Source organism: Colobus angolensis, unplaced genomic scaffold, assembly GCF_000951035.1.
Source record: "Colobus angolensis palliatus isolate OR3802 unplaced genomic scaffold, Cang.pa_1.0 Scaffold239, whole genome shotgun sequence".
NCBI lineage: Eukaryota > Metazoa > Chordata > Mammalia > Primates > Cercopithecidae > Colobus > Colobus angolensis.
The window spans coordinates 272,468-282,181 of NW_012115588.1; the positions used below are offsets into that span (position 1 = coordinate 272,468).

A 9,714-nucleotide genomic window follows, 5' to 3' on the forward strand; every position below is an offset into this window, starting at 1 on the left:
AAAAAAAAAAAAAAAATCAGAACCTCCCCAGGTAACCACAGGTAGCATTTCTCAACAGTCTCTCTTGCAGAATCAGAAACCCAGACTGTCTGAGCCTGATTGTCCTGAGAGGTTCTGGAAGGGCAGGAGCGTGTGGTGACATTGGGTGGTCCTGGGTTCCGGTGCCCCCCTAGCCAGTTGGAAGAATATAGGCAAGTCAAGTCCTTCCTCCTCCCTGAACCCCTAATTCCTCATCAGTAAAGTAGGGATGACAAAAATAAATTATTAAATCGTTGTGAAGTTTCAATGAGGGCAAAGCTTGCTGCCTGACACAGAAGCCCTTGTGGTGTCTTAGCTATTTGTAATAGTTGCTTGTATTTTTCTCTGTGGTTTCCCTTTTAACTCCCACCTCCTTTTTATTTTAAAAAGACTCCTTTTGAAAATGCCAGCCTGCCTCAGTAGTACCAGGAGACACCAGGGAAAGGCTTCCTTCTTTCCAAGCCGAGGGTGAGAAGGAACGGGAAGAAGGAAGAGAAGCCCCTTTGTGGAGGCCTCCTCCAGCTGGCCCTGGGTTTAGGAACATTACACCCTCAACCTCCAAAGGGCCTCAGGGGCTGGCCCAAGGTCACACAGCTTGACAGTGCGGAGCACTTCAAAGCCAGGGCGTGTGGTGTAGAACAGGCTGGGCACCTGGATTCAATCAGCCCTCTTTTCTTCTCTACTCAGAGCCTCCCAGGCTGTGGGGTATGCACCTGTGCACCTTCAATCTGATCAGTTCCTTGGGGTCCTCCTCAATTCAACTCCGTGGAAATATTACAAGGGGTAGGCAGAGATGAGCCATGTCAGTGTCTGTACCAGCAGAGGGCAGGACCACTGAGCGTCCGGAGGGGAGATGAGTGTCTGGGTGTCCCTGGGAACCTGGCTTGTCTTGACCCCTCTGGGGGGCTCCTCTTGGCTCTGACCTCCATTCTCCCAGTCTTACCCCCACTCATGCCCACCCACCCCGAGGGGCCCCCAGTGTGCACTCACACACTCACACTCAAACTCACCACCCCACTTGCTCTCTAATTACCAGGATCGTGGTGCTGTCTCAGGTTCTTCCTCCCCAGCATTCCTCAGCAGCTGCCTTCACTGGGCAGGGCAAATTATACCGTGGCCCAGCCATAAAAGCCACTTTCCAAAAAAAGAAGCTTTCGGGCCCCTGAGAGACGCAGCTGAACCTCTCACCTGGCAGTGCCTGACTCAGGAGGTAATGTCTGGGCCATGAGTGACAGAGCCTGGTGTCCCTTTAAGCAGGGAGTACAAATTCTCATCCCTCCCTCCTGCTGTCCCTGACGTCAGCTGGAAGGCGTGTGAGTGAGTGAGGGGCCGAGGTACCGCCCGCGCGAGCACACACACACACACACACACACACGCACATCTTCCAGACCCATCCCCTGCCTGCCAGCTCCACGAGCCAGAGAGAAGCAGAGCGCGGACGCCGCGGGAGGAAGTGCCTGGACCTCGGCTGCCCAGTAGAGGTGAGGGGCTAGATGGGGCCTGAGGACACTGTGCTGGAAACTGTGGCTTTGGCCAGGCCGAAGGAGAGAGGTACAATGTGAAGGTGGGGGCTGAATCAGCCGAGTTCAGCTTACAGATAGTGTGTTGGGGGTATAGAGGATCCCACCTGTCTCTCCCTCCCTCCTTCTCTCCCCGTGACCCCCAAATGAGGTGAGGCTGTGTAGCTCCCGTGGGAGCATGTCTGCGTCTGTGTGTGTGTCTGGGACCTGCGTCTGGCTCAGGAGGCAGAAAGCATCAGATACTTGCCAAGCCGCAGCCTCCTGTCTGGGAAGCAGCAGGAGAGAGGACCGCCTTGACCGGAGAAATCCCAGCGCCGCTTCCAGATGCTGAAAGCAGAGTGCAGCAGGGACCCTCGCTGGTTTTTCCCCTGGAATGTGGGGCTGGGGCTGGGAAGGGACCGGCTGGGACAGGCAGACAGTTGGACCTGGAGCAGTTCTCTTATCCTGACTCTATTTATTCCCCCATGTGATGGGGATAATTGTGTTAGTGAGCTTGGAGAGGTGGCTCTGTGTGGTTATTCTCTTCCCCCTGGGTACCACCCCACCCCGAGCCCTTGCTTCTTGCCTGCCTGCTGGTCTGCTCTGACCTCCACCCTTGCCAGGGCACAGCCTCCAGAGGGCAGGGGTGATAAGCCAGGGCCTGCTAGGTCACCCCTATCATGGGATACAGGGACTTAGGGTGGCCTTGGCTGGTGCCAAGCCCCTGAATGGCCTGACCCTGGCACAAGGAGTCCAGGCGGAGATAAGGGGTGACACTGGCACCCACAAGGAGACAGCAGGTTCCTGCCAAGCCGCCAGCCTGCAGGCTCTTCCCAGGGAGAGGGGAGGGGGACAGAGCGAGAACAATAATAAATACAGAGTGTGAACTGCTGCATCCACTGGGGCTGGGGGAGGGGAGGAGGAAGTGTGCCCGGCGGGGGGTGGGCAACCTCTCTGAGAGCCTGGCATCATGCCGCCTGGCTGTGATCCTGCAGGGGCCTCTCCCTGGGAAAGGGGGTCTCCAGCTTTCTGGGAGATGGGGAACTGGTTTCCCAAACCTCACTCCATCCCAGAGTCCTCTGGGCCCTCCAAATTCTGAATGTTTCCTCCTCCCAGTTTTGCCCCGCCCCCCATTTCCTTGAAGTATTCTCCAAAAATGTCTGTTTTCCGTGTCTGCCCATGTTGACCCATCCTCACCCCCTCCAGAAAAAAAAAAAAAAAGACAGGTATAGACAGGAACTGCCTGCCTGGTGGCCTGGGAAAGGCCAGAGGACAGTTTTGGCCGCAGATGGCTCTCCCAGGCGTGGAGAGACATGGCGAGGCAATGTTCGTGGATGCGCAGAGGGATTCCCTGAGGGGGACCTGGGGACACTCTCCAATGGCTGGTGGGGAGGGGACACCTGCCAGCCAGTCTGGAGTAGTGCCCCCCAGGGTGGCACCCAGCAGAGGGTGCTCAGGACCTGGCTGAGCCGGTCATGTGCACAGTCACAACTGGGGCAGCTGGGACCCAGAGCCTTGTAGGAATGGGGCTTGGGGCGGTTCAGACCTTTGTCCATGCTGAGCAGCAAATTGGGAGGCTAAAAGTAGTAAGGAGCTCTTCTGCCCCACAGCCGGCAAAATGACACTCCTGGGCTGGGGGACTAGCATGGCACACCAGAAAGCTTTAGGGTCACACTGACTTGAGTTCAAGTTCAGACGCTGTATGTATGACTTTGACCAGCCTATTCCGCTCTCTAGGGGGTCTCAAAATGGGAAAGTGACTTGCTAGGGTCGCACAGCCAAGCACAGGTGGGACTGGGGTGCGAACTTGGTTCTCCCAGTGCTGTCCTGGTTTCCCCACCAGCACCCAAGTCAAAGAAGCCCAAAGACCTTAACCACAGCAGTTCCCCAGGGCAGCCTGGGCATGTGATGAGGAGGACTACAGGGTCTCTTAAATTATTAAGCTCAAGTATTGGCTGGGGCGGCCCCCATGCACAGACGCAGGCACACAGGCTGTGTGGGGGAAGGAACCAGGTTTAATCAGGTCACCTCAGGCTGCAAGAGCAGCTCAGGCACAGATGTATTTTAAGGAGCATCTGGGAGGCTGGGGGAGGGGGAGGAGCCAGGGAAGTGTCAGCTCCTGCCCGGGGTCCTGCGTTTGTTTTCTCACCCTCCCAGGGCCCACCATGCACAAGCCCCCAATGTTCGGGAAGCCCTTCCAGCGTCATCCTTGTGTTCCCCGTCCTTTCTATTTTTAAGCAACTGTACCCAGTCCTCCCATCTGCTCCCCTGTGATGGGGACTTGGGGCTGGGACATTTTTATTGGGGGAGTTGTTTTTAAGCTTAGCAGAGTTGGTGAGTGACTCACCCAAGGTCATGGTCTGAGTCAGCGCAAAGCCAGAAATAAAAGCCCGAGTCCTGGCTCCCCAGGAATTCCACACCCCACTCCTCCTTCTCCAGGGGAGGGTGGGCGCCGCCCTCAAGGAATGGCTGGTCTTCACCTCCCCAGACATCTCCAGAGGGCAGACATGCTGCATCTGACCTGCTGTGTGAGCTCAGCGAGCCTCTTCACCTATCTGAGCCTCAGTTTACTCTTCAGAAGAATGGGTGTACTAATGGTAGTTACTGCATGGGGTTCTTATGAAGACAAAATGAAAAAATGGGGCAAAGGGCTTGGCACATGGTCAGTATCAGTAGATCACTAGATGGTGGCTGAGGCTCACATCAGGACTTCCCATGCTGCTTTTTAAAAATTATTATTATTTTTGAGACAGAGTCTCGCTCTGTCGCCCAGGCTGGAGTGCAGTGGCAAGATCTCAGCTCACTGCAAGTTCCACCTCCCAGGTTCACGCCATTCTCCTGCCTCAGCCTCCCGAGTAGCTGGGACTACAGGTCCATGTTAGCCAGGATGGTCTCCATCTCCTGACCTCGTGATCTGCCCGTCTCGGCCTCCCAAAGTGCTGGGAATACAGGTGTGAGCCACCACTCCTGGCCCCCATGCTGCATTTTAATAATCTGTGTCTGTTCCCCCAACTGGACTGGGGCGCTTTAAGGACAGTTATCGCCCTCATGTTTGTTGTTCTGGTGCCTGCAGTCAGTTTGATTTCATTTACGTATGTGTTTTTGAAAACCTCGGAGGAGAGTTGGCCTGAATTTCTTTAGTCATCTGGACCAGCGATGATTCACGTAGCTGAAGACAAAGGTGAGGTCCAGAGAGGAGCAGGTGTCTGCCCCAGGTCACACAGCACTGAGTGGCTGAGCAGGCTGCCTTTCCCTGATCTGCCCAGACTGAGAGGCCTCATGGTCAAGAGAAGACCATACAGTCAGGCGTGGTGGCTCACGCTTATAATCCCAGCACTTTGGGAGGCCAAGGGGGTGGATCACCTGATGTCAGAGTTCGAGACCAGCCTGGCCAATATGGTGCAACTCTGTCTCTACTAAAAATACAATAATTAGCTGGGCATGGTGGCGAGTGCCTGTGATCCTAGCTACTCGGGAGGCTGAGGCAGGAGAATCACTTGAACCTGGAAGGTGGAGGTTTCAGTGAGCTGAGATCGCGCCACTGCACTCCAGCCTGGGTGACAGAGTGATACTCGGTCTCCAAAAAAAAAAAACCAGGATGGGTGTGGTGGCTAACACCTTTAATCCCAGCACTTTGGGAGGCTGAGGTGGGTGGATCACAAGGTCAGGAGTTCAAGACCAGCCTGGCTAACATGGTAAAATCCCATCTCTATTAAAAATACAAAAATTAGGCAGGTGTGGTGGTACACACCCGTAATCCCAGCTACTCAGGAGGCTAAGAAAGGATAATTGCTTGAACCCGGGAGGTGGATGTTGCAGTGAGCTGAGATCGTGCCACTGCACTCCAGCCTGGGTTATGGAGTAAGACTCCATCTCAAAAAAAAAAAAAAAAAAAGGACCATGGCCAGGCACAGTGACTCACACTGTAATCCGAGCACTTAGGGAGACTGAGGCTACAGTGAGCCACGATCATGCCACTGCACTCCAGCCTGGGTGACAAAGTGATAGCCTGTCTCAAAAAATAAAAAAATAAGAGAGGACCATGACAGCCATTTCCTGCCCCATTCTCCATCTTTTTGGGGGAGCTGAGAATTGGAGCAGAGCCCCAGCATGGGTTCATCTGCCAAGAAGGCTGAGTCACCACCCAGAGTGCCCCATGACACTGCATCCAGCCTCAGGTTACCTCCAAACAGCCTGACATTTGTGTTTACTTCTAGGCCCCTTTGTCTGCAGTCAGTCATTTGGGTCTGGCCTTCTGCAGGGGAATGAAGATGAGCTTTGCTCAGAACCCAAAAGCAGGGCCGGGGGACACGGGATGCCCACTCGCCGGGGGCCTTTGACACAGCTCTGTGGCTCCTCCCGACAACCTGGGTAGGACGTTACGATGAGCCCCATTTGACAGAAGAGGGAACTGAGGCACGAAAAGGGAGAGTTGGTCGGGCGCAGTGGCTCATGCCTGAAATCCCAGCACTTTGGGAGGCCAAGGTGGGTGGATCACCTGCAGTCAGGAGTTCGAGACCAGCCTGGCCAACATGGTGAAACCCCATCTCTGATTAAAAAAAAAAAAAAAGAGGCTGGGCGCAGTGGCTCAGGCCTGTAATCCCAGCACTTTGGGAAGCTGAGGTGGGTGGATCACGAGGTCGGGAAATTGAGACCCTCCTGTCAACATGGTGAAACCCTATCTGTACTAAAATACAAAAAATTAGCTGGGCATGGTGGTGCGCACCTGTAGTCCTAGCTACTCAGGAGGCTGAGGCAGAGGAATCGCTTGAACCCCGCAGGCAGAGGTTACAGTGAGCCAAGATCACAGCACTGCACTCCAGCCTGTCGACAGAGCAAGACTCCGTCTAAAAAAAAAAAAAAAAAAAAAACGCAAAAATTAGCTGGGTGGGGTGGTGGGTGCCTGTAATCCCAGTCAGCTACTTAGGAGACTGAGGCAGGAGAATCCCTTGAACCCGGGAGGCAGAGGTTGCAGTGAGCTGAGATTGTGCCACTGCACTCCAGCCTGAGGGACAGAGCAAGACTCTGTCTCAAAAAAAAAAAAAGGGGAGGGTCACAAAACTGGGTTGCAGTGAAGCCAGGATTTCAAGTCAGGCAGTCTGGGTCTCAGGCTGCCCTCTTACCCCACTGCTGGTTCTGAAGGGCATTATTCCTGGCAGGAGATGGCCCCAGAAAGACTCACGAAACCCCCCTGGAGCTGGCCTTTAACTCTGTTTGAGTGGAAACAAATGTTCCAGAAATATATCAGTTTCTCTGCTCTTGGGGGAGTTTATTTTCCCATTTAGTTTCTCAGGGAAAGTTCTTTTGGAAAAACTCCAGCCTCATCTTGGCTGAACCAGGAACAGAATTTATATTCACAGGAAGAGCACTGGTTTACTGTTAGACAGATCTGGGGCTCTGTCACCTGCTGTGTGACTTTAGGCAAGTCACTCAACCTCTCTCGGCCTCAGCTATCTCATCTGTAAAATAGAAAAATTGTCATTTTGGCTCTATAGGGTAACTGGGAGGCTGAAATGTAGAAAATAATTTCTGTAAAGACTTTTGCACAGTACATGGCATTCAGCCAATGAAAGCCTCATTTTCACTTGCCCTCTTTGGCAGCAATGCTCTGGAGAGGGGGTCTGAACTGGAGGGTTACTCCGTATCTCCCTGTTCCCTTCTCTCTGGTCTCTCGGGCTGCTGGGTGTTGTACAGCTCCCCCAAGCCCAGGCCCTGGCAGGGCCCAGAGAGGGAAAGGCCCTGTACCACGTCACACAGTAGGTCAATAGCAATGCAGGGCCTGGACACAGGACTCCTGCCTTCCCACTCGAAGGACCCAGATGATGCTAATTCAAATTCTGGCTCAGACTTTGATTGGTGTGTGTCCTTGAGTGAGAGATTTAACCTCTTTGAGCCTCGGTTTTCTTGTCTGCAAAGTAGGGTAATAATAGCACCAGCCTTTAAGAGCTGTTGCAGGAATTAAATAAAACAAGAGACTGTGGAGCTGTGAGGGGTGGGCGATCCTTTGGGAAGAAGAGAGGATGAAAATGAATGGTGGGCTTGGACCAGCTCGGCCGGGTCCCTCCTTCCCCGACTCCCTCTTCCCTCAACACCCAATTCCGCAGCCCTGTCTGGGAGGGGCAGGCTCTCGCCCAGTGCCTACTCAGTGCTTTCCACATCCCACCTCAATTCTCATTTCATCCTCAAAAGAACCCTTGGAAAAGAGTCTTTTCTCTCTCCCTCTTTTTTTTTTTTTTTTTTTTTGAGACAGGGTCTTGCTTTGTCGCCCAGGCTGTAGTGGAGTAGCTTGATTACCACTCACTGCAGCCTCGACCTCCTGGGCTCAAGCAGTCCTCCCACCTTAGCCTCCTGAGTAGCTGGGACCACAGGCATGCACCACTACACCCAACTAATTTTTTTTTTTTTTTTTTTGAGACGGAGTCTCGCTCTGTCGCCCAGGCTGGAGTGCAGTGGCCGGATCTCAGCTCACTGCAAGCCCTGCCTCCCGGGGTTTACGCCATTCTCCTGCCTCAGCCTCCCGAGTAGCTGGGACTACAGGCGCCCGCCACCTCGCCCGGCTCGTTTTTTGTATTTTTTAGTAGAGACGGGGTTTCACTGTGTTAGCCAGGATGGTCTCGATATCCTGACCTCGTGATCCACCCGTCTCGGCCTCCCAAAGTGCTGGGATTACAGGCTTGAGCCACCGCACCTGGCCAGTTTTTTTCTTTTAAGACAGTGTCTCACTTTGTCCCCCAGGCTGCACTGCAGAGGCGCGATTTCGGCTCACTGTAGCCTTGACCTCTTGGGTTCAAGCAATCCTGCTGCCTCAGATGCCCAAGTAGCTGGAACTACAGGTGTGCCACCACCATGCCCAGCTAATTTTTGTATTTTTTGTAGACACGAGCTTTCACCATGTTGCCCCAGCTGGGTTTAAGCTCCTGGGCTTCAACAATCCTCCTGCCTTGGCCTCCGAAAGTGCTGGGATTATTTGCGTGAGCCACCTTGCTGGTTGGAGGAGGGATTCGTGTGATCCCCATTTCCCAGATAAGGAAACTGAGGCTGCAATGGGGGACAGGGGAGAAGCCTGTTCTCTCTGCCTTGTGAAAGCTGCCTGTCTCCTGCCCCTGCCTGAGCTCCTGCCCTGAGGCCGACTCGCTGTCTCCTTTTGATCCTGTCTTTGCTGTGGCTCCTCTGCCTCCCTTCTGCTCTCTGTTCTCTCTGCCACCTGAGAGCCCATCGTGGGGAGGCTGCCCTCGACCCTGGCCCAGAATCATTAGTGGTTCCTTCCCCCATCCCTGTTGCCCACTTAGCAAGAGGCCCTGGAGCCGCGTGGTCACTTGGGTGGGAGGCCTGGCTGTCCAGAGCAGGCCCCAGCTCAGCTGCGTCTCCCTGGTAACCGTGATGAGCTGTATCTCCCCCTCTCTATCCTCCTCTTCCCTCCCTGCCCCTCCATGGCCTTCCAGCACTGGCTGTCACTGCCAAGCACAATACTAGGCCTGGGAAAACTGCAATTTGGAGACCAGGCCTGCCCTGCTCCCTAGAGGGAGGGAGGCAGGGCCTCTGTTCCCATTGCCCGCCACCCCTCGCCCAGGTGGGGCAGGTGGCACTCTAGGAGTTCACTGCAGGGCATCTGGTGCTTCCCAGCTGTGTCATCTTGGGTAACTTTGCTGCCCCGTCTTTTTTTGGTAACAGCTTTACTGAGATATCGTTCACATACCATAAAATTCACCTGCTTAAGGCGTTCAGTTCAGTTGTTTTTAGTACATTCACAGAATTGTGCAGCCATCACCACAGCCAATTATAGAACATTTTCATTCCCCAGAAAGAAACGTTCTACCCATCCGCAGCCCTCCCCTCTCCCTCCTCCCCAGCCCTGGTGACCACCAGTCGACTCCCTGTCTATGAGGATTTGCCTCAGAGACGGCATCATGCCCTCTGCGTTTTTTCGGGACTGGCTTCTTCTCTGTGACCTTGCAAACATTCTAGCATAATGTGTGCAGGGTTCATCTGGGGTATAGCATGAATCAGTATTTCTTCTTTTTCTTATGGCCAAGTGCTAGTCTACCATGTGGCTAGACCATACTTTATTTTTTATTTTTATTTTTATTTTTTGAGACGGAGTCTCACTCTGTCGCCCAGGTTGGAGTGCAGTGGCGCAATCTCAGCTCACTGCAAGCTCCGCCTCCCGGGTTCATGCCATTCTCCTACCTCCGCCTCC

At 53.9% G+C, this 9,714-nt stretch overlaps 1 protein-coding gene across 1 annotated transcript in view; it reads left to right on the top strand.

Moving 5' to 3' along the window:
* The first annotated feature begins 1,094 nt into the window (after positions 1-1,094).
* CSDC2 (cold shock domain containing C2, RNA binding) overlaps positions 1,095-9,714 on the top strand; it is a 21,332-nt gene continuing 12,712 nt past the window's right edge. Inside the window, exon 1 of the mRNA XM_011945088.1 lies at positions 1,095-1,499. The gene's annotated coding sequence lies outside the window, so the exon portion shown is untranslated. The remainder of the gene's footprint in view (positions 1,500-9,714) is intronic.